Source organism: Drosophila grimshawi, unplaced genomic scaffold, assembly GCF_018153295.1.
Source record: "Drosophila grimshawi isolate 15287-2541.00 unplaced genomic scaffold, ASM1815329v1 contig_44, whole genome shotgun sequence".
In the NCBI taxonomy this organism is placed as follows: Eukaryota; Metazoa; Arthropoda; class Insecta; order Diptera; family Drosophilidae; genus Drosophila; species Drosophila grimshawi.
In genome coordinates, this window is record NW_025063240.1 from 7,731,788 (window position 1) to 7,756,785 (window position 24,998).

Sequence of the window (24,998 nt, forward strand, 5' to 3'; positions counted from 1 at the left end):
GCCAAGCCAAAAGGAAATTATTGTTTTTCTATCAGGAAGGATTTCCTGCACACAGAATAATGAATGCTTCTTTTAATACATCGATTTTTGTATTATTTTTATTATTTTATTTAATTATAACAAAGAAAAAATGACAAAATTTTCTCCGTTGAAAGTTTTTTTAAAACTCATTTTCTGCTTTTCATATATTTTTTATAATCAAAAGCAGAGTCGAGTGACTTTTGGGGTATGCTTAAAATTGTCAGTTTTAATGTTGTTTTAAGGTTTAAGAGCCGCCTGTTGCAAGTTGTTGCATTGGCCGTTTTGTCAGCCATATTTTGCCATTTTTTTCTTTTATATTACGATCCCCCAACAAACCCCCCTTTGTCGTTGGTGTTTGTTTGGCGACTGGCTTTTGCTCTTTTAATAAATGAAAATGTTTTTAATTAATATGCTTCAATATGTCGAGTGCGGCACTTTACTTGCTGCAGCACAGTACAGGCGCCCACACCACTCCTACCCAAAAGAGCTTCCTCTGCTACTCCTCTTCCTTCTCTTGATTATTCAGGGCAAGCAACGTGGTTGCATGTGGCGGAGGCGCCTCCGTGCTTATTGTTTCATATTTATTCGTTTCAGCCCGTAGGCTAAATTTTCAATATTTTATGCTCATACATATATGTATGTATGTGCATGCATGTGTGTGTGTGTGTGTGTGTGCGTATACACAAATGTACAATAAGGATTCTGCTGAAGCATGCAACAAAATAAATATATACAAACGCTTCCCTTTTCATTTGCAACAGCTTCCTTTGTCAAGCTTTTATAGCCCACAGTTATGTTTTCGCTGTTGTTGTTGTCGTTGTTGTTGTTGCTCTTGCTTTGTGGACAGCGGCGATTTTTTGTTGCTTTTGTTTTCTTTTTCTCAATTATTCAATGCGTAGACTTGGGCAACAAACACACCAGCCGCATTGTCTATGTGTGTGTGTGTGTGTGTCTATTTATAGCCACACTGCATTTGTTTTGCTTTGTTTTGCTTTGTTTTGTTTACTTTGTTTTGCTTTGCTTTATGTTTTGTGCATTGCACTTATTAGCTGCGTAGGCTGCTTAGTTTGTCTATTTATAGATATTATACATCATTTGCTTGGATTTGTGTAGAGGTTTCCGATGAGCAAAATCAACCATCCCATATTGTCTAGTGGTTAGGATACCCGGCTCTCACCCGGGAGGCCCGGGTTCAATTCCCGGTATGGGAAAGATCTTTGAAATCTTCTTTTTATTAATTTTATTTTTAAGGTTTAAATTTTGGAATAACTGTTAAAATCTGATTTAAGGTTTATATTTTTCGACAACTCAGTTGGTAGTCTTAGTAATAATGTTATATAAGCTTGTGTAGTTTCAACGGCTATATGCCATCTATCTCGTTTGTCTTTTGTAGTATTCAGATAAGATTTATAAATATATCTTAACCTAGGCGACTTAGAATGCTGTTATAATATTGCCAAAATCATTTTTAGAGGATTAAAATGTGATTAAAATTTTGAAGTTGCTGCTCAAATTTAACATTAATTTGATACTTGATTTATAATTAATAATGAAGCTAAGGTGCATTGGCTTGGAAGCTAATTTGTGCTTATATTAAGATCAAATATAGTTAAAAAATTATGAAAATATTATTCGAACAAGACTAAACATAATTAAACACTGCAAGATTGAATAGCTACGAAATTATTAACAAACACGAATAATATCTTGAAATTTATTGCAAATGACAAATGACAAACAGAAGTGAAATCTTCTTTTTGTTATTTACTATATCACATATATGCACAACTATCTATGTGCTCACATTATGTCTTATATACATATCTATATCTATATACATATACATATTTTGAAGAGCTTCGAGCCTCTGCAATGGCTGTCAACTCCTGGAATAATGGGTGATGAATGACTTACCATTTCCACTGAATGAGCTGCTGTTAATTCAGCACTCATCTGCAGACGCGTCCATCACTCAGTCCAAAGGGGTTCTTCAAGCCTTTTGATAGCCTCAACCTGGGCTCTGCTGAGGGATGCCGAAGAGGGTCAAGAGAAAATAAAGTGCTGCACAGCAGCCATGGCCAAATGCAGTCATTTATCAATATTAATAAGCTGCATCCTTTTGTGTGTTAGACAATCTGAAGTTGCTAACCATATTTTACTCATATTTATTCTGCCGACTTCATTGAATACTCTTCGCCCCACCCCCGCTTTTTACACGCACACATTGCAATCTCTCATTTCCGTAAAGGATATTTTGTTGTTGTTGTTGTTGTTCTGCATTGAATTTATTCGAAACAAACCGCAAACTTCATTTATAAAATGCCCATTCAGGGTTTACAGAGCTCGAACCACCCAAAAATATGCATGTAGCAGGCAATTTTATTTAAAAATGCAAAAGGCTTTGTTGCTGCTGCTGCTGCTGCTGCTGTTGTTGTTGTTGTTGCTGTTGTTACTGCAATTGACTGCTGACTACAACATGCATTAAAATTGCCAATCGTCTCTGTGCGGTTGAATTGCTGACAACCTGGCTACATGGCCAGTTCCACACCTGATGCAGCGCACACACCACTCACCCACCACTCACCCACCAACCACACCACCACACACACCACCTGCTGCTGCCAGGCCCAACTTCATTAGGTGTTTGGCTGTTGCTGCCTGCTGCCCGCTGCTATTGGAGAAGGACATGAAAAAGGCACTTTTCCCCAGCTCACTTTGAAATATCAAAAGGCAGCTGACGGCTTTAACAGGGGTGATACCGGAAGCACATATATATATATATGTATATATATATATATATAGACACATATACACAGACAACGGTAAAACTACACTTGTCAAAAACTAAAAAAGTATTTATAAAGTTATCCACTTAACATTAACTGATTTTTTTTCGTCTGCGTGAAAATTACAAATTAAAAATGTATAACAAAATAAAATCAGTTTTCGATTTTCTACAATTTATACACAAATTTCTTGCAGTGCAGCTGCTTTTTCGCTTGCATTTTCGACTGCACCTTTTGTCTGTTGCATTTGGGGTTTTTCTTTTTTTCGGCAATGTGGGCGAGAGGCGTGGCATTTGGCTGGGTGGGTGGCAGTCAACGCTGCCTGCATCCTTACATTCTGCTCTGCGGCCTGCTTGCTGCTGCCTCTTGATTGTGCCCCTGTGACTGCTGCTCGGGCGCATTTGCATTTTTTATACTTACAGTTTATGCAGCATGTACATACATATATATATATATATATATATATATATATATATGTGCAACCATCTCTCTCTCTCTCTCTCTCTCTCTCTCTCTCTCTCTCTCTCTCTCTCTCTCTCTCTCTCTCTCTCTCTCTCTCTCTCTCTCTCTCTCTCTCTCCTTTCTGCAACTGCAGTTGACTATTGCTGTCCCTGCCACGCTTTGGTGCATCCATAAAAATCGATAACGACAAAATTCAGTGAAAAATGCACTTCATGTTGCCATTGTTGATGCGGGTTTGTTTTTTATTTTTGATTACAACTCATATATACCTCATACATATATATATGTGTATAGTATATAGTATATATGTGTATATAAGGATAAGACCTTATCGCATGCCAGCTGCAGCTGCACCCAAGCCACCTGCAGTTTAGCTCTCGACACTGAAAGAGATTGCACTTTGGATTTCAAGTAATTTAATTCAATCAGACCTTGGGCATATTTTGATGCCATCCATTGGGGATTGGGGCTGCAATTTGTTCTTTTTTTTGCTGTTGAACTGTTTTTATGCAGTCAATTTGCTGACGTTGCAACAACCATCCCATATTGTCTAGTGGTTAGGATACCCGGCTCTCACCCGGGAGGCCCGGGTTCAATTCCCGGTATGGGAAAGTCGGCTAATTAATTAGTTAATAATTGCGCTGCGACATTTTTTTTCTGTTGGTTGTATAAAATAACCAAATGAAAAAAGCTCTCCAACTTCCCTAGTTCTTCCTCTCCACTCATATTTTAATGAGTTTCTTTTTGAATTGCTATTGGAATGTGTTCAGATCGAAATTCAATATGCTTTGCCACATTTGGATACAATATCAATGTTTAACTATAATACGCTGAGCTGCTTATTGAAATTATCGAGAATATTTTGATTTGATTAATCCCATAAAATATAAGTGTCTTAAATCAAAGACTTTAGAGGTATAGATATTGCTATTATAGACTTTGATTAAATCTATTATTTGAAAACTGATTTCAGTCTTCTGAAACAATTTGTATTTTTAATTGTAAAAATAGTTGATGTTGCTGCTATTATAAAAATAGATAAAAAGTATTCCATTTTAAAAATAGATAGAAAGTATTCTTTTATTCTCTTACTTATAGAATGATCTCTTCAACACAAGGATCCCAATTTATATAGATTAAATTTCAGATAAATTAAGTGCGAATTTAACGGTGAATATCCCTCCCATATTGTCTAGTGGTTAGGATACCCGGCTCTCACCCGGGAGGCCCGGGTTCAATTCCCGGTATGGGAAATATGCTGACTAACTTTTTATTTTTCTTTTTAAGGAGTATATTATGACAATAGTATAAAAGTAAGTAATTTAATAAATTACTTTATGGATTAAGGATTGCACATACTAGCTTGACAAACTTCTCGCTTTTGCATTCAACTTTAAACTGGATAATTCATGTTTCCACTTGCTAACTTATCAATTTTCTTGCCATTTTATTATAATCTGGTGCTATTGGTCATTAATTGACAGCACAATTGACGTAACTGTAATGAATCTTCATTGGAAATTCCCAGAGTAAAAGTATGCCCCACGAAACACCTGTGAGCTGTGTTCAGTTGTCGATAATCCAATTAGGAGACGATATTACCCATTAGCTGTACCCTTAACCATGCTCCTTGCAAATGTGAATGGGAATGTAACTCGAATGGAAGTAAATTCGATTGGCTGCCGCTTTTGCCCAGTCTTGTGTGGGGGTATTGATGTCTAGGTAGGTGCCCAAGTCTAACGAACATTTAATTGAATTATTCAAGCGTTCAGTCATAGTCAAATTAAATGAAAGCAACTCGAAAATAATTTTTTGTTACCGGAAGAGAATCAAACCGCATTGCATAAACAGCCCCAGCAGATATGCCACATAAAGCCACCCATGTACAACACATAACACATACAAAATATAACATTCTCAATCCGAACTGACCGAGGCATTCTGCTCATATTCATTTACCCACTCCACACACATATATATATTTATACACACACAGATATATATACGCACTTAAAGCCCATGTCCATTATACTCACACAGAATCCCCAGTCTCTGAACACCTCAAACTACCAATGTCTGGGCGCCCCCTTCTCTACTCCCCCCCATGATGCGTTTTATTGCACTGGACGCTGCTGTTCTGTCTCTTTCTATCTCTCTCTCACTCACTGTCGCTATCTGTCTGTCTCATGCCGAGAACAGAGAAAAAAAATAAACATAGGCTTGTATTAATGAAAAATTTCGTACATCGAATTCGCATCATTAAAAATAAACCCTGAAAAGCAAAAAATTAAAAACCCAAAAAATACGCATATGTGAAAAATGGCGAACGTGTTTTAAGGGTTGCAATTTTTTGCACCAAATAAAAGTAAAACATTCGAATATGTTGTACGAAAATCAATTTGGCCTTTTTTTCCTTTTGTCGCTGCAAATGTGGCAACAATACGAATACATATGCAGGTATATAACGTATGTGTGTTGCCTGTTTTTTGTTTGTTTTGTGTCAGAATAAAAAGTGGTTTGTTGCATTTATCAACTGTGCGGAACGTAGACCAAAACTATTGTCTGCCTATTTAAAGGGGGCTATTTTTAAATTTCAAGATTTTTATAATATCTCAGATTTTCTAAATAAATATATAAAGAAGAGCAAAATAATCTTTGTCAGAAGTGGGATTCGAACCCACGCCTACAGAGTAGACTGCGACCTGAACGCAGCGCCTTAGACCACTCGGCCATCCTGACACGCTGATGTCCGCTGACCAAAAGCCCCATAAGTACTTAGAATGACTTTGTAAAGTGAATCTTACATGCAGTAAAGCTATGTAAATAAATTCTGTTAATAAATCGCCCAGAACCCAAGAATGATAAATTAAATTTTTGATTTGGTTATTGAAATCATTTCGCTTCAAAAATGTAGAGCAAAGTATTTAAAATGAAATTATATGTTTTAAATTATATTTACAATTTAAAATTCAGCAATACAAAATGACAAAGTAATAATTAAATACACTGCTCAAATTGGTAATTCAAATGAATCATTAACAAACAAAAATTATTAAAAACAATTTATTGACATTCCAAAGAATTCATGTATTTTTTTTGTTTTAATTTTGCTTATTAAAAAATTATAATAACTCCACAAAAAACTATAAAAATAAAAAAAAAACTAAAAGATATTAATAAAGAAATTTTTTTTATAAAAGAAAGAATATTTACTGTGTCAAAACACTTTTTAGACATAGTCTACTTATTTACTGTGCTGCCTGAATACATATTTGTTCAGCTTTATCCCACGGATATGCAATTGAACTACACCCTTGTCTGCTATATTTACAATTGCATACAATAACTAAGTACATACATACATACATCCATATGTACATACATACGTGTTGCAGTACACATTGCAACGCGTTGCAGCAGCAGCTGCATCTGAGGCAGCTTCATCAGCATTGACGTACAGTTGTAAAAGTCCGTCGTAAACAAAATAAGTACAATTTATATTAAATGTATTCATTATTAATTTCGTGTATGCCATGAAAGCTCGATTAATTTACTTTATTACTGTTTGCTGTATATTCACAAAGATATTCCTCTCATTGGTCATATGCCACAAAATGTAGCGCATCCCAATTTTTTTCTTCGCTTGCTAAAAAACATCAACAAAAAATGTGTAAAACGAAAAAACGATTAACAAGAATATATATTTAAATGTCAACCCATTTACCATTTACTCGGCCCTCCAGCATATGTACCTATGTACACATAGTTGACTCCTATATACAGCAATATATATATACATATATATATATATATATTGTGCTATGTACTCATCTGGGCATTCTGGCTGCCTTTGGGGTTAATTTGTTGCGTTGTGCGTAACCCAAACCAGTCCCAAGCAAAACGAACTTATGTCCAGCTGAATAAAAATTGCATAAAAAACTGTACTTATTATGGATTGATAATCAGCAAAGCGTTGGGCAATTTTTATTGAACATTTTGGACAATAGATATATTTAAAAAAATGCAATATGTAAATATATTGTTAGAGCAGCCAATCATTTTGCATTTCCCATTTCACATTTGCCAATTAGCCAATGAAATTTGATAATCTTATTTACCTATTATAGATGCCATACTCCATACTTTTTTTTAATGGCTGCAGATAAATTATGAGTATTAATTAATGAAAAATAAAATATGAATTATATGCTTGTGTTATTATAGAAATTTTAACTACGAAATTGCGAGTTACTTGTGTTATTTACATTAAATAGAGACTGTTTCTGGTAGTTTTTGCAGTTCTAGTTTTGATTGTATTCAGCGTATTTAGAGACTGTTTTTTATATATCTATGGCGCAGTTTTATAAGATTTACTTCGTAATACTTCTGTTGGTTTTTCTGAGTTTTCCCCAATGCATAAAATTACAGCTTTCATATTTATTTGTTGAATATTAAATTTGATTTAATGGAATTTATTTTCCACTTTTTGGGTACTTTCTGTGTCGATAAATAAATAAATAGCTAAAAATAGACTATAATATTTTAAACACTTAATATCAAAATTCAAAAGTTAAATAAAATCGCATATTCTATGCTGATTAAGTAATGTCAGCCAGAACATTTCAAGTATCTGAAATCTGAACAATTTTTATTTATTGCTACACGCAGCACGGATAATAATTCCACTCAAACCAGTTTGCATACAAATCATAAGTAGATACAAAAATAAATACTAAATATATATCGAAATACGCTGGTTGGCTGCACAAAGATATATCTGTATATCTGTATATATATATATATACGTGTAGTTTTTAAAATATATGCATAAGCATATAAATGTTATATATATGGAGGCGAAAGATTGCTGGAATGGCGTACGCAAAATTACAATAAAATCGAATAAAGAGCGCAGCCACAAACGAACAAATAAAATGAAATAAAATAAATAAATTGCAACAATGCAACAACAACAACAACAACTGCAACAATGCGTTTGGTTGTCCCGCCCACAAGAAAGGCGGATTGGGTCGCTTTGTGGGTTGCATTTTGGTTGGTTGGCGCTTGGCGCGTGGCTCTTTGCAACTGCAACAGCCACGCGAAAAATATAATAATAAATTGTATTATAATTTCTTTTTATGGCCAAAAGGTGCCTGCTGCAAATATATTTTTATCAGGCTAACCTGCCCCACTAAATCATTAACCAAAAATCATTAACTGAAAAAATAATAGTTAACAGGAAAATTATTTTTTTATTTTTTCCCATTGATAATGTTCAAGTAGTGCATAAAGTAGTTGTGCAAAAGGAAGCACCACAAACACCACAAAATTATATATTTATATTCTTGATCAACATCAACAGTCGAGTTGAAGAAATATATTTTAGTTTTGACTGCCACAAAACTGATTTCAGTTTAACAATAAATTCCATTCTTAATAATTCAAAAAATAAATGAATGTTAACAAAACCTTTACAAATCGGAGTCAAATTGCTGTACTCTAAATTTTACTATATATATATTAGAAACCGACTGATGGTTCATTTATGAAATGATATATGATATAATAGTCGGAAATGACTCATTTTATTTATCAATATTTTAGGAGCTTAATAAATGAGTAATAAAAAAGATTTTCATCATCTTTCGACTGATTTAAGTTGTAGTTGTAGATATAGTTAAAGGTTTCAATGTTTTGTTTTTTTAATTTTTATATTGGGTAACAAAAAAGTATTATAAACAAAAATTAACCTTTCGATTGATCATTTCTATGGCAGCTATAAGATATAGTGAAAAAGTTGTAAAAATATGAATGCCAAGCTTCATCAAGATAGTCTCAAGTTAGTTGATAAAATGACAAATGTTGTCTATATTATTATAGCCAACTTGTTGCCAGTTAAAGTGCCAACAAATTGCTGAAGGCGACTGTGAATGAAGCGGCAGAAAAATGCCACATAAGCGCATCTAAAAAAGGAATCAAAAAAAGTGCTGTTGTTGTTGCAACAAATGAGAGGCATGCGCGCCAGGAATTACTGCCCGTTGCTGGTTAACGGTATGGGCCGTTGCAATTAATGCGTTGCAGCCACTGCTGCAGATGTCGCTGCCACTGCCACTGCCACTGCCACTGCTGCTGCTGTTGCGTCTGCTGATTATGTTGATGACGTTGCAACAACAAAGTAATCGAATAAATTAACATGAGTCAAATGTAAAAAAAAGAAAATAAATACAAAATAAAAAAACACAAAAATAAAAAACAAAAATAACAAATTGCATTTTGCGTATGCGTGAAAATTACAATGCGTGGAGAGTTTTGGCTCTGATGCATTAATAGCGCTGCTAATTATTGACAGCAAGCGGCGGTGGCAATGTGCCGATTTGGGCGGGGAGGGGTAGGGGGAGGGCTGGACAGCACATCAATCCACACGCACAATGCAGAGCCACCCACTTTTGTGGTTTGTTGCAACTGCAGCTGCTGCTGCTGCAGCGAAAATGCGTTGCCTCATTATGAGCTGTTGCTGTTGCTGCTGCTGTTGTTGTTGTTGTTGTTGTTGTTGCGGCGCTGCATTTGTTGCAGTGTCGCGTTACGCAAAAAATCAGTTTCGAAAATGCTTTGTCAACAGCAACACACATTCAAAATTTTCGGTTTAGTCGCATAAGTTTTATTTTCATCTAATTTCTTTTGTATCGCATTACAACTTTGGCACAAAACGTAACCCGAATCCAACAAAAGCCAAAACGTCGAAAAACAGTTTGAAATGTGAGTGAAATGTTACGCATACGCCATGTGGCCTCTAAATCGTTATCAGCCAGCACTAAGCCTAACTGTTTCTCTGTGTGTGTGTGTGTGTGTGTGTGGTGTGTGTGTGTGTGTGTTTGTGCATTTGGCAAATGCCACCCCTAATTACAGAACCTAAGCCCAATGAACAGCAACAGCAGCAAAGCCCCTCAAACCCCTATTCACAATTTTCCCACTCTATTTCTCTATTACGCTGACGTCGACGTCGTTTGTGGTTTTTTGCTTTTGGCCCTTTTTTCTGTGTGTGCGTGTGTGTGTGTGTGTGTGTGTGTGTGTGTGTGTGTGTCAGTGTGTGTTTGTTTGTGTGTTGACTTTTAGTTAGCTGAGCGCTCAGCGCTCAGCCAAACTGATTACCAAAATTAGTTTAGAAAACTCCGCACACGCGTTCGAAACAAACCAAAAATTTGTTCGGTTCTTTTTGCCTCAAATCTGACCATCAAAAAATAAGTCAACAAAAAAAAAAAATACCGCTCAAAAAATAATCATTAACGAAAAATGCAATTGGAGTTATTCAAACGCGTTTTAGAATCAACACATAAATTTCATTGTGTTTTTGAAATAACTTTGGGTTTGTTATTAACGGAAATTGACTTATGGTATGCAAATATATAAATAATCATAATTATAATAATAATCTATAATAATAAACGCTTATCTTTAAGATGTGTGGTATATAAACTGAAGAAGTTCAATCTTATGAAGGATTTTTGCAAAAAATTGACTGGAGAAAAAATATGATATTTTAGTTCATATTGAAAAAAATAATAGTTTTTTTTTAGTTTTGTAGAACATCGCCTAAATTTATTTTCTATCTTTCACAGACTTACTTATTTTAGCTCAATAAATTAAATATATTTAATACTATTATTTATTAATAAAATATGTTTAACCTGGATTAAAATCAATGGTACTTACATATCTTGGATAAGTTGCTGAAATATGAACTGCAATGATATAGAACAATAATATATTAAAATCTTTTATTATTTTGTGGACATGAGTACCAAATGTATTTAAAAACTTGGCCATTTTCAAAACTATTTTGCTAGTTGGCCAATATTATGCTTTTTATCTGTATTATTTTTTATATTCTTTTTAAAAGAAGTTAGCATTCGCTCAAGTTTTGTTTAATTGATTTAATTACTTTAGATATTTTAAATTTAATTTACATTTAATAACAGTCTGTTAATAAAATATTTTTAATACTAGATTCAACTATTATTGTTGAACTATTAACTGCCTTACATCTAAGAGTTAGTTTAGTTTATTAAAAATAAAAATCATTAATAGCGGAGACTGATTCAGCAAACATACATTTTTTTTACAATTTCTTTTCAAATTCTATACATTTTCTTGTTAAAAAGCAGTAACTTTTTCCCATTGTAAACTATGTTTTAAAAATCTGTAATATTTGATATTTGATTGCATATTATAAAATTTAAAATAACATATAACTTTTTTAAACTAATTAGAGAATAATATTTTTAATGTAGGATTCTTTATGTTAAATTTTCTAATCAAAAGTTTTTCACACACTAACAGAAACTTTTGGCCCAAAATAGACGCACTCTTTAATTTTCATTAGAAAATTGTTGCTGTGCGCCTCTTCTGTGTGTCTGTGTGTGTGTGTATATTCTAAACGACCCCAAAGGAACGGTACGTGTAGGGGAGGGGGAGAGGGAGAGGGGTATGTGTGCGGTTTTGTTAACCATTTTGTGATCTATTTTACTCGCAACCGAGAGTTTTTGGCGCTCGTTTCTGGCGTTTGTGTGTCGCGCGACGGCGACGAGGGCAACGACGAAAAGACTCGTCTTGAATGAAAGTCAAAGTAAAAAGCGGCAAACAGAAAAACCTAAACAAAACATAAAACGCCACCACGAAAACGGCGACGTGACGGGAAAGGACGCAACTAGAAAAACAGAGAGCGCCAAAAACTTTTGATAAGGCCAAAGAGAGGGAGAGAGAGAGCGAGAGTCTCGTCAACAGAACGGTAACAGAGCATGTTGGATAGGTGTGAAGGGAGGGGGTAACATATTCGAAGAAAGCAAAGCAAAACAACAAACAGTAAACAACAACAGTTTTGCCCGCCGGTAGAAAAAGACCAGGCAAAAGAAACAACGACAACGAGAAATGCAGCGCGCAAAATGAAAATGCTGCGAGACGATGAAATGGTTGGAGGAGGGGAAGGGAAGATTGAAGATGTCGAGTGTGAATGCGAGGGGGAGGGGAGGGTGTTGGGTAGGCTAAAGGGCGTGAGTCAGGTGCTGATGCTGCTTGCTGCTACTGCTGCTGCTGCGACTGCCGCTGCTGCTGCTGCTACTGTTCTGCCGGGTTGAATGCACGCTGCGTGCAAAAGAGAAGGCAGCTGTTGGGCGAGTGTGAGAGCGATAGCAATAGCTGCGCCTACTTTTAGCCCATACTCTCTCTCTCGCTCTCTCTCGCATTGCAATGCGCATGAGCTTTGACTCTGGGATGCTGCAGTCGCAGAGAGAGCGATAGAATGTGGAGAGGGTGGGGGGAAGAGGGAATCTGTTTGGAATCTGTTTTGTTGGTGGGTGTGTGGGGTGGGGGTTGTTGCTGTTGGTGTGTTGCAGGTGCATTTATTTATTTATTTCGATTCATTTCCGCTTTTGTGTGAGCTAAATGAAAACTCATTTCCTTTTGATGTCGCCCGTTGTTTCTGTTTATCCCACACTTCCCCCCTCCCCTTGCCAGTACATTAACTGACAGACACACATACTGCGTGTGTGTGTGTGTGTGTAAGGGAGACAGAGTGACCAAAGGCTCTCTTTTACACAGGTTCTCTCTCCCGATCTCTGCTCTCGCTATAATGCACCAAAGTGACATAAGGAGGCTGTAAATTAAGCAACAACAACTGTAAACTGTCGCCCTCTACATACATATGTAAACATATACATATACATATGCACACACACATACACACGTAGATAAAAACAACTGGCACATAGAGTTATTTACCGTTATGTGCATATGCTGCACAGCTGCCAGCAGAGAGTTGGAGGAGTGAGGGGGACAAGCGCAGTCACTGTCTGCCAGCCAAAATCAGCGGGTGTGGTGTGTTGGGTGTGAGGGGAGATTGTGTGGTCAAAGCTAAATGACCAAAGCTTCCATTCTCACACCTCGGCTTGATGATGGTGAGAGGAATTCACGTGTTCACGTGTGTGTTACATTAAATGAAAAGCTCTTTCATACCCAATTACAATTATGGTAAACGAATCCACACACACACACACACACACACGTATGCAATGCTCATTGTATATGTGTACTAAATACATACCTAAGAATTTGCATATATACATACATACATATAAACTTAATGGCTCTTTGTGTGTGGTTTGTGTGAACTTAGCCGCTGGCCCATTGAGATGCTCTTTGATGGCGTCAATGTGAAAAATCTATGGAAATTGCAAAATTTGCATATAATAAAAATTCGGAAATTCGTTTGAACTGAAAAGGAGTGGGGAAAATCGGAAGAAAAAAATCCCCCTTACGGGCAGATTGTTCAGATAAAAGGAGGATAATAGAGCTACTAATTCCTATTAATGGAACTAACATATTTTTGCCTATTATTTTATAGTATAATTTTAAGCAATATTTTCAATATATTAATATCTAAAATTTGGAATCGTAACAAACTAATTTAATAATTAAATGTTTAAGAATATTTAAATTAATTTAAATTGAAAAATTGGCCTAAAATTCACATTCGTAAATTCGTTTGAACTGAAACAGAATAAGGAAACTGAAACAGAATAATAAAAACCTTAGAAGTGGATATTTCAATAAAAAGGAATAAATATTTATACAATAATTTTTATATTCATTTAATTTATATCTACTAACATTTTCAATATTAAAATAGTTCCTTAATCACTTATTTATTTGTAGAGTTTTAAACGTGGAATTGTGAAAAAGTAATTTAAATATTAAATATTATTGTATATAGACAAATTTGGAAATTCATTTGAACTGATTCTGACTGTGGAGTATCCAAAAAGAATCCTTATAAATGGAAACAAACATTTTGAAAATGTTATATTCTTAATAATATTTCAAGTCTTTAAAAAATTAAATTAAATATTATTTGACTATTATTTTATAGCAATAAACCCGTTCAATATTATAGTATTAATATTTAAATAATTCTTCACTTATAAATTTGGTAAAGTTTCAAGTCTGGCATCATAGAAAAGTAATTTAAATATTATTTGTCTATTTCCTTAGAGTAAAACACTAATGAATACATATTCAACATAAGATCCATAATTGAAATGGGTAAATACTTAAATATATTTGTTCTTTTTTTATTTCCTACTCCAAGCAATCAATTCAAATTTATGCAAATGCACTCATTTAAAGTTTGTTGGTAGACAACAGTTTGCAAATAGCAAACGATTTGGGAATTCCCATGTCTACACACACACACACACACACACACACACAACACACACAACACACACACACAGACAGACACACAACACAACACATGCTTGTACATGTGTATTTATAAAGTTCTTGGCTAATTCATATTTATTGCCGTTCTATTTTATTTATTGTTGTTGTTGTGCTTTCGGTTCTGTCTGCGCGCCCGGTTTATAAAGTTGTTCTCCCCCACCCCTCAACACTCCAAACACATTGAGAGCATATGCTCTGCTGCTGCCGCCCCCGCTCCAATGTTCTTGTTGTTGTTGTCTGGAGTGGCAAAATTTACATAGGCAAAGTCAGAAAAGCACGAAAATAATAAAACCGGATCGAAGCAACACTCACAAAACACAAAACAAAGCGTAAAGCTCACTAACCGGCACAAGCACACATACACACACACACACACACAGATAAAGCTCACCCACATATACACGCTCATTGGCAAAGATAACAAAACAAAACCGGCTTTTTGTATTTTGTTGGCGACCCAATATTTCGTTTTTTTTCATCCTTTTGTTTTTCTATTTGCTAATTTTTGCAAAAACGTTGGTGGGTGGGGGTGAACGTGGACAGCGATAAGATAAGACAAAGGGCGCCTTATCACAGCTGTTTATAAATGCAAAATATATATGTACATGCTATAAACAGCTATAAATACACACACATACACACATACGAATGTATTTATGTAATGCATTTAGTAAAGCTTGTTCTTAACCTATACCACGCAAAGCAATTGCGATAACAAAAACACAATTAAGTGGCGCTCTCTCTCTCACTCCCTCCATCTCCCGCTCCTTCTCTCTCTCTCTCTCTCTCTCTCTTTCTCTGTCACTCGCCGCCTTTTTGAATGCCGAGGCCAAGAGGTAATCGCTCGAGAAGAGCACAGAAAAAGTAGAATAACAACAAAAAACAAAGACAGAGACAAATGCCAATGCACGCAAAAGTTTCACTATATGCATACATACATACATTTATACAAGTACAGTAAGTGCTGTATATGTATGTATGTATGTATGTATGTATATAGCCTGCTCAACTATTTGAAGTAGTCTTTTTATTTGCATTACTCTTCACTGCGCATACTGTGTATGAGTGTGTGTGTGTGTGTGTGGGTGAAGTGCTTTTGTCTTGCTTCTATTTCTGGTCTCGTCTATTTGTGCACAAATTTCTCTGCATGACGAACGAGAGCACACAGCTGAGAGTCAATTTGGTAGCGAGAGAAAGAGAGTGCGATAGAGAGAGAGGGAGAGCGAGGAGTGATTTGGAGAGTGGGAGCTTTGGTGTTGTGCTTTGTTGCCAGTTTTCGTTGACTTTTTGTACTTTTTTTGTACCGGCTCACAAAAACTAAACAGCCGGCAAATGTTTTTCTGTGTGCAACTCACACACACACATACACATGTATCTATGTATATTCTCTGCTCTGCTTCTAAGCATTTTTGGTACTGTATTTGTTGTGCTTTAGCGTTGGCGCCAAATATTTTGCGCTGTTGCCGCATTTCATTGCTTAGAATGTTTAAATAGTTATGACGTATTTTGTTAGTAATTAAACTTGATATCGTCTCTCTCTCTCTCACTCTCAGTATCTCACTCAGTTGTCCATTTCATCCCACCACATATTGGAATCTTCAAGAATCTCCTCGCAATTCGGTTTCTCCTTTAAACTTGCCTCTTTTAATGTATCCAACTTCAGAATCTCATAATTGTTCTCTTGTTTCGATTGAGATACTTGTATCTCTGAGATACAATTCCAGGATTTGAATTCGTCATCAGTTTTGTGTTTCACATTTTCGCCATTTCTCAGATTTCTCAGTGTCTCCTTGTCCACATTTAGCCAAAATAAATTAATTTCAATCTTGGCCTCGACTCCGGTTAGCGAGGATCCGATCATGTCCCGCCTCTCCAGGATGTCCAGCAACTTCATTCGCAAGCCTTTGAAGCGCCGCATTACTTCCACATCGTCGCATTTTTCCATTTCCATGTTTCTTGATGTAAACTTAAACAAGGCTTACAACTTTCGATTGGAATTGAATTGAATTAAGCCGAAACTGACAAATTTGAAATATATTTCCCAACCACTTTTAGTAGTTTTCAATTTTCGGATAGAATAAATTCGTTATACTTTGATAACCAAGTTGTAACATAAATATCGATGATAATGAACTAAGTATTTATTTATTTATGTGAAAGTCAAATCATAATCGAAAAGTTATAGTTTTCGAAAGACGAGTCAATTTTGACAAAGTAATCGAAAGTTTTGAGCCTTCCCAAAGGTGCCTGGTAAATAAAATAATATCGATAATTGCATATCGATAAAATCTTCTATCTTTCACAACTTTAAAGGTGTCAAACAACTTGGAAAGTAGGTTGCTTGTTGCTAGGAACCTCTTCTTAAACAATATTTCTTACTTCCATTAAAAATGAAGCCTGATATAAGTTATCATATGCGAAGATTAAATTAGACAGTTATAAAGTCGACAGTACAAATACAAAATTCTGATTTATTTATTTTATTTATTTAATGTCAACTAAAGTCAGTCGACGCCAAAAAAGTACAAGTAAAAAATTGATTAAACTAAATTAATAACAAAATTCAAAGTTAAATATAAATGCAAAATGGTGCTAAATTTGTTGCATGGATCGGGGAAACCCTCAATAAAATCCAATTAGACCAAAGACAAATCAGGTTTATTGTTTGCTTAACTGATATAAATAGAAATGGAAATATAATAGAATTGGCATATTTTTAACCTATTCTGGAAGCACATCAAGTTGTTAAAGAATTTGAATCTTTATATTAAATAATATTTATATACCCATGTAATTAATTGAGATGCCATTTTATTGAAAACTGAAATTTTATGTGTATTTTTCTTAATGAATAAATAATTCTTATAAATTACACGATTCTTATCAGCGCTTTAGGGGGAGAAGGTGTTGGTGGAGGGGGAGAGGCGGCGGTCTTTAATCATGTCTCATGGGGCACTTGTTGTGCCCCTTGTTGTTTGTGCAATCATGGGGCTTCCATAGGCTGCGATTATCAGTAAAAGCAGTAAAAAAAGTGCACAAACATGTTTACTTAGCAGAATAATAATATAGTAAATCAAATCAAGTTGAAACATGATCATTGATTAAGGATTCGTTGTCATATTTATTTAGTATTTTATTCCAATATTTAAATTTGATATCTTTGCTGCAGTCGTTTTTTCTGTCCTTTATCCTTTGGGCAATCCTTTAGCTTCCAAATTGTTCAATCTTTGCAGTATGCGTTGCTGTAAATATAGAATATTTTGCAACTTAAAATCAGCTGATTTCAACATCAAATGTAAATTGGGCTCTTGGCCAAGTGCACTTTGATCATCTATTTCTATCAAATCGGGCGATTTTTTACCCTTGCATATTGTATAGGATCGATTTCTACAGAGATTCCTTGGAGTTGTCATTGTTGCCAAATATTTTGATTAAATGTGTTAAGGAAATTTTTGTGAGAGATTAAATCTTTATTTTATTGTATAATTATAAAATCGTATAACACAAACATAATCGGAAATTAAAGGAAATAAAGTGAATATTGGCTTAAGATATTAGAATCTTTGAAAACCTTAAGCCAATATATATTTCCGGCTTAGACGCGTTTATTGAAGAATTAACAGTCTTCAAGACAGTTTCGTTGTTTTCTGACATCAATCTCATTTTTAAGCATATATTGATTTTTATAAATTTTTATCACATTTAATTTTATACTGAAAACAGAAAATCATTTCAGATCAAGAAAATATGTGAAAAAATTCTAGTATAAATTTTTGCAATTTTATTTTATGCTATAAAACTGAGCAAAGATGAAAATTGTTCTCAAAGTTATTTCAGTGCAAGTAAAGTTATGTTATAAAAGAAAGTGTAGATAAATAAGAAAAATAAAAATCTTTAATCAATTTTATCAAATTTGCTTTTATAATAAAAAGTTCTTTTTCAAATTATTTAAGTGCACGTAAAACAATGAAAATGCAAGATTTATGTAGCTATGAAATTGATAAATGTTGATAATTAAATAGATAAATACATATTTACATATATTAGTTGCATACATAAATATTTTCGATCAATTCAATAAATGTATCTAAGCCATTAGTAATACTAACTGGAGGGACTCTCATGCAATCGAAGCATAACTTCAACTTCAACATTTAGCACGTGGCGTGTCAACAATTTAAGAGGAACGCCGCCCAACCACAGCCTAAATCAAACCAACCCAACACAATCTACTCAACCACCCCGCACTCGATATTACCCAGTTCTAAGCTTGGCAATTTTCAAATCGTAACACTTTCACGCGCTCTGCGCCAAAAGGAGCAGCGCGAGAAGACAAACCACGGGCTATGACGCTCTGGTCAGACAACAGACCTGTCGCAACTGCATACACACACCCAAACACACACACACACACACACATACACACATACACACATAGACACTGTGCTGTTAACGTTAACCCTTCTCTGCTACTGGCCACTATTGAGCCACCCAAACTACCAACAACTTCAGCTTCAAACTGGCAGCAAAGACACGCGACGTCGACAGCGACGCTTACTTCGGCAGCGGCAGTCGCGCGACAAGCACGCACAGAGAGATCCACACACACACACAGACACACACATGCATGCAAGCCTGCATATATATACATATATATATATATACATATACATACATGCACACACCTCCAAGTTGCCTTTTTGCAAACTTTTTGCGTCGACTCTTTTTATTTGCTTTGTTTGCCATTACGCTCTCTCTCACACACACACAGTCTTGGCGCTCTTGTCTCTCTGTGAGTACCTGCCAGTATCTGTGTGTGGCTAGTGGGGGGGCCGCAGTAGCAGCAGCGTCGTCGTCGTGGTTGTCGTCATCATCGTCTTTTTACGTTCGCCTCGTTTCATTTCGTTTCGTTTTTGTGGTCTGAGCGCGCGCGTCTGTAAAAAGCTCTTTCAAAGTCGCAGTCGTTGTAGCTGACGTTGTTGCCGCCCCCAACACACCCCCGCCAACGTATCACTTTTTTTGCTCGTATTTTCGTATTGTATTTTATACATTTCTTTTGCTCTCTCAGTTTTTTTTGCGGTCGTCGTTGGCGTCGCTGCCGCTGCTGACGTTTGCTGCTCTGCTTGGCTTGGCTTCGTTCGTTTTCATGGGGTTCTTGAGCGTATGCAAAAGATTTTTGCACATATTCATCTTTTTGGCCGTTTTCGGTGCGTTTCGTTGAGCGCGCGTCGCGCTCACATTTTTCACTGCTTAAGTTTTTCGCGCTAAAAGAAATTTTGTTGTATTTCGCCTGTGTGTTTTGTGTGCTTGCTCCGTTTCTTTGGCGTCTGCTTCTGTGTTGTCTGTACCTTCTTTCGAATTTCGCTTGCTGCTGTTCATGCCAAGTTGCTTACGTTTCTTACGTCTCTTACGTTTCTTACGTCGTTCGCAAAAGATGCCGATACATCAGCCTCACAAATACTTGCTAAGGCTACAGATACAGTTACAGATACAGATACAAACGGAGAATATTTCCTACATTTCTCTTGCTTTATTTCCATTTGTATTATTTAGTGTGTGTTTTGTGTTCCCTTCGCCTTCAACTTGACTATATATATATATATAGATATTTATATGTGTGCGTGTTTGTCTTGCAAAAATAGAAAAGTGCCAGCTAAAAAAGAGTCTAAGGATATTTGTTGTGTATGTTTGCAAGGATATGCAACGTGGAGAATGATTTGTCGGAGTATTTTACACTATTTAACAAAGAACTGCGAAAATTGCACTGGCTAAGTGTACCAAGAACATATAATAATAAAAATTGTGTGCATTTTATAAAATCCTCATAAATATATAAAGTTGAAGTTAAAAAAATACTATGCTTTGTGAGAAATAACAATATTAATATTATAAATATAAAGTGTATAAAAATATAAAATCATTTAATAAATTCAGTTGCAGCTAAAACAAGACACTGCTTTTTGTGAGAAATAAATATATTATTAAAAAACGAAGTGTATTAAATGATTATATTTGAAGAGGCAAAAATAACAATATTATTATTAAAAATACAAAGTGTATAAAACGATAATATTTGAGCAGGCAAAAATAACAATATTATTAAAATTACAAAGTGCATAAAAATGATTATATTTGAAGAGTGTACAATAAAAATGATTAAATTATATTATTGAAGTGTATATGGAATCGAGTCAATTGTATAAAGGATATATAGTTAAATATATATTTATAAATGCCACACCTGAGAAGAAAAAAAGAATTATAATTAATGAATCTAAGTAAATGAATGTTTGAATAATGAATTCATGATGAGCTCAAACAAGTACTTGATTAATTGCAAACAATTTGTAACCAAAAAAAAAAGAGAAAAAGAGAAAAAGCAAAAATTCAAAAAGCTTTTTATCGCAAACAAAATGTTAACGAAAATGTGCTACACGAATTGCTGCAACATATTGCGAGAGACGGCTAAAAATAAGTACAGAAAACAGTTTCAACTAAATGACAAACTATCTATCTATATATATGTAGATAGATACTTGTGTGCGTGTGTGTTAGTAATTGAGTATCTATCTATTCATGGGGAGTATTGACTATCGTTGCGGTTCGGCAATTTTTTGAACTTTTCCCCATTTGTATGTGTGTGTAAATGCAAATGTAAATGTGCTCTGTGCCTGTTAAATAGATATAGATACATAAGTATCTTTGTATCTGTGTATTTATGCGGGTTAGCGTTGTGCATTTCGGCCAACGCCGCTGCAGTCGCCGGCGGCAGAGAGCGTCGACGTCGCCTTGTTTGTTGGCCTTAGATTGCAGCACTATTTTTACAATTTTACTTCAAGTCAAGACACAAACCAAAAATAACACCCCCCCTCCCATTCTTCTCCAGCAGCAATCGCATCCAGCGGCACTATGAACTTGAAATTTTTGTTTTTTCATTTAGAATTTTGCATTTGCATTTCTCCGTTAGTTGTTGTCGTTGTTGCTGTCTATTGCGTTGTCCTGTCATCGTGCTTTTGCTCTCCCTCTCTCTCTCTCTCTGTCGCCCACTCTCTTTATGCTTTTTAAGCTCTCTCGCGATTTGAGCTTAGACAATGCGTTTGTTTATGCAAGCAGCAGCATGTCTGGGGTTAGGTTCGTGTTTATTGTGTTTAGCTAAAATGGCAGAGAGCGTGTGCGGGCGGGGGCGAGAGGATGGCGGCGAATGAATGGGCGATTGTCTGCGGTCGTAGTTTTCTATGTGTGTGTGTTTCTGTGTGTGTGTGTGTGTGTTTGTGTTTGTGTGTGTGAACACATGGTCGAAAATGTTTTGGAGGCAAAGCATATTGATGAACATATTGCTATCGATAGCGATAGCGATAACGATAACGATAATAGTGGATTAAATTGAAATGCAATGCAAATAATAATAATAATAATGCAAATTGATATTATTTATGAGCATTCTGTTTGCCGTCGGCCCGCCCAATGAACAATGTTGAACAATTGCCGACGGCAGTTTTTCATGTTAAGCGTGTTTAAGTTGCCCTTTTTTTTATAATTTTAAACTGCTGAACAGAAAATTATTCTTAACTATATTCGTAGGAAATAATTTGTTGTAATTTTCGCTAATCGTTTTACATTTTCTTCACTTTTTCTAATCACAGGTGCTTTTTGACTGTTTGGAACATTTTTAAAGATTACGTTAAAACGTTGTTGATACTTATTAAAATATTGTTTTGTTAATTAAAATAATATTAATAATAATAATAATAATAATAATAAAGAAGCATTATATAATACTAAGACAAGTCATCATAATAACAATCACAAATGTAATAATAATAAAGATAACAATTAATAAAAAATAAAAACAACTTATGTGCAATCAGTTATTAATTTTTTAATTTATTCGAAATATTCTATCAATTAATTTGTATATAATTTACAAAATACAATTTTCTACTACGACTAAAACAACAACAACAACAAAACAACAACAAATGGAAAATAGTTCAACGAAAAAAGGAGCAACAAATTAAAGTTAACTTTCAGTTGTAAGCGAAAACCAAAAGTGATTTTTAGTTAGTTTCTCAAAATTTAACAAACAAAATTCACAACAAAATTTGGAATACAACTACAACAACAACAAAAACAACAACAACTACTACACAATAACTACAACCACTGCAACAACAACAAACAACAAGCAAACAACCAACCGACAACAAACAACAGCAACAATAAAAGCAACAACAATTACAAATAATAATATTACTAAATACTGAACGAAAAGATAATCGTAATTAAAAAAGGAACACAATAATAGCAAGCGAATTGTAACCATAAAAGTAAATAACTAAAAGTAACTGTAACCGAAATACAAAATAATAAAACAAATATCAAAGCGCAACAAAAACAAAACAAAAAAAAGGAAATAAAACCAAACGGAAACATAGCCAATAAACCAATCCAACAATACAACAAATACAACAACAAAGCAATAACAGAAATAGCAACAAATCGAAACGATACCGAAATAGCCTTAAAACATAACACCAAAAACCCTACAAAAATCCCCAATAACAAAACACGATAGCCCGATAACAACCGATAACAACACAACAAAAACAACAACCACAACAACAACCGCAACAGGATAAAACAGTAAAAGAAAAAACAGCAACAGAAAAACAAAAATAGAAAATAGCAACGAAACCCGAAAAAAAAAACAGAATCAGCAGCAGCAGCAGAAGTGAAAAATTAAAGGATAAAAAATCAAAAGGAAAATTCTAAAGCCAAAAGCAAACCCGATAACAAAACTCAAAAAAGAAATAGCCAAAATTTGTTAAATTTTTTTTTGTGTCTAACTAAAAAGCAAAGATAAACGATTAAAAAAATATAAATAAAAAAAAAACATAAACAAAAACAAATTGAACTTTTGTGTTACGGTTTCAATTTTCGTCTTTTCGTCTTTAAATTTATGTTCGTAAAAAGAAAATGTTCTGATAAAAGTCTTGGAGCAAGCCATAAAAAGCTGAAAACAATTTTAAAAACTTTGATGAAAACAAAAAAAGGTGAACAGTTTAAGCGATCAAACAAAGAACAAGAACAAGAACAAGAAGAGGAAGAAGAAGCTGAAAGAGCATAAACATTTCGTGAGTGTGTGTTTAAGGCGAAGATAAAGAGAAAGCGCAAAGCGCGCGAAGAGTAAAAGTAAAGAGCAAAGAGTAAAGCTTAAAGAGCAAAGAGGAGCTAAACAAATATGTATTTTGTGCCAACGTTGCACAAAGCCCAATTAGTGTGTGTGTTTTTTGGCTGAGGAAACAGCACGAAACAGTTTGAGACACATTGCGATTATAAATATATCATTATATATGTATATCTATCAAGTATAATACGAAAACAAAAACAAAAACAAAAATTAAACTAAAGGCAAAAATATTCATATCGTGGCAAAAAGCAAAAACCTAAGAAACCTAACAAAGAAACAAAAAAACAAACAAACACATAAAAATAAAATGTAAAAACCATTTTCCAAAAAACAAAAACAAAAAACAAACAAAATCAATTTCGTACACAAATAAATTAAATAATTATTCGTAGTGCCGAAAGCTAATAAAATAAAAACCATTCAGATAATAAAAAAAAAAAAAAGAAAACAACAAAACAAAATCTAAAAACAAACGTTTTAAGCTATACATTAAATTATATTACATTAATGATAAAACACAACACTCAACAATCAAACGGAATTCACACAACAACAAAAAGTATATTTGAGAATTTAAAGAGAACAAGTTTTTGGACCCAACAAAAATGAACAACATTCCCCACGGAAACCGTATCCAGTAATTTTCAACATCACTTGGATAATAAAAAAAAACAAACCAAATTATTCATATATATATATATATATATATATATATATATATCAGCTAAACTCATTTTGGGATTCACAATTTGGTAAGTGACTAATCAAATTACTGTATTGGTAGAAAGAAATATGAATTAACAAATTCAACAAAAACTCAATGATCTTAAAACATTGAAGGTAAAGTTTTATATATATTTTGCTGACTAGGCTTAACATCCAAGCCGACTTGTCCTTTTGCCGAGTCGATCCCAGTCGAGACTATGAGTGATAAATGCGTATACGTAACGCAGATCAAGTTTTTTTTTTTAGTTATTTTTTTAATTGAGAGCATTAAAATCCACATAATATATATTTCCACAATTTACATGATATATACACCTTGACATTATACAGATTATATATAAAAACTTCAGCCAGATCGATTGAGAAATTTAGTTTGAATATCTCAGAAGTGTTCTGCTTATGAATAGGTAAAGAATTTGGCTTAGTAGAACAGTAATTCTTACTCTCTATTGTCAAAGTTCCATTACCATAAAATCTACCTAGAAATCATTCAAGTCTTGTCATAAGTCTTAAGTATTTCTCCATATGTTTATCCGAAA

General features: G+C 34.4%; 4 non-coding genes across 4 annotated transcripts; 3 read left to right on the forward strand and 1 right to left on the reverse strand.

Annotated features, from left to right (window-relative positions):
- The first annotated feature begins 1,160 nt into the window (after positions 1 to 1,160).
- On the forward strand, positions 1,161 to 1,232 carry Trnae-cuc. Its single transcript has one exon. It is a non-coding gene; the product is annotated as a tRNA-Glu (tRNA).
- Positions 1,233 to 3,808: 2,576 nt separating this feature from the next.
- Trnae-cuc lies at positions 3,809 to 3,880 on the forward strand. The gene has a single exon. It is a non-coding gene; the product is annotated as a tRNA-Glu (tRNA).
- Positions 3,881 to 4,450: 570 nt separating this feature from the next.
- Trnae-cuc lies at positions 4,451 to 4,522 on the forward strand. The gene has a single exon. It is a non-coding gene; the product is annotated as a tRNA-Glu (tRNA).
- Positions 4,523 to 5,925: 1,403 nt separating this feature from the next.
- Trnal-cag lies at positions 5,926 to 6,008 on the reverse strand. Its single transcript has one exon. It is a non-coding gene; the product is annotated as a tRNA-Leu (tRNA).
- Between the last annotated feature and the right edge of the window lie 18,990 nt (positions 6,009 to 24,998).